Raw genomic sequence first — 675 nt, forward strand, 5'->3', positions numbered from 1 at the left:
TATTGAGTCTTGGCCGTGGCCCAAAGCATTCTGTCTTCTAGTATTACCACCGGATACATACATGCCACAGACACATAATTGGGTGAACCTTTTCAGATTGTGACTCAGCTTTGCTAGAGTCCCCAATTAGAGGTGTCTAGGGTTCTTAAGCACACTCTTTTTGTCTTGGATCACAACTTTATTTCTTTCTTTTTCTTTTTCTTTCTCTCTTTTTTTTTCGTTTTCTTTTCTCCCTCTTTTTTTTCGTTTTTCTCCTTTTTTTTGTATTCACTGCTTTTTCTTGCTTCAAGAATCATTTTTATGATTTTTCATATCCTCAGTAACATGTCTCCTTTTTCATCATTCTTTCAAGAGCCAATATTCATGAACCTCAAATTCAAAAGACATATGCACTGTTTAAGCATACATTCAGAGAACAAAAGTATTGCCACCACATCAAAATAATTAAACTGTTATAAAATTCAAAATTCATGCAATTCTTTTTTTTATCAATTAAGCACATTTTTATTTAAGAAAGGTGATGGATTCATAGGACATTCATAACTTTAAGGCATAGACACTAAGACACTAATGATCACAAGACACAAACATAGCTAAACATAAGCATAATTTTCAAAAAACAGAAAATAAGGAACAAGGAAATTAAAGAACGGGTCCACCTTAGTGATGGCGGCT

This window comes from Arachis duranensis, unplaced genomic scaffold (assembly GCF_000817695.3).
Source record: "Arachis duranensis cultivar V14167 unplaced genomic scaffold, aradu.V14167.gnm2.J7QH unplaced_Scaffold_83186, whole genome shotgun sequence".
NCBI lineage: Eukaryota > Viridiplantae > Streptophyta > Magnoliopsida > Fabales > Fabaceae > Arachis > Arachis duranensis.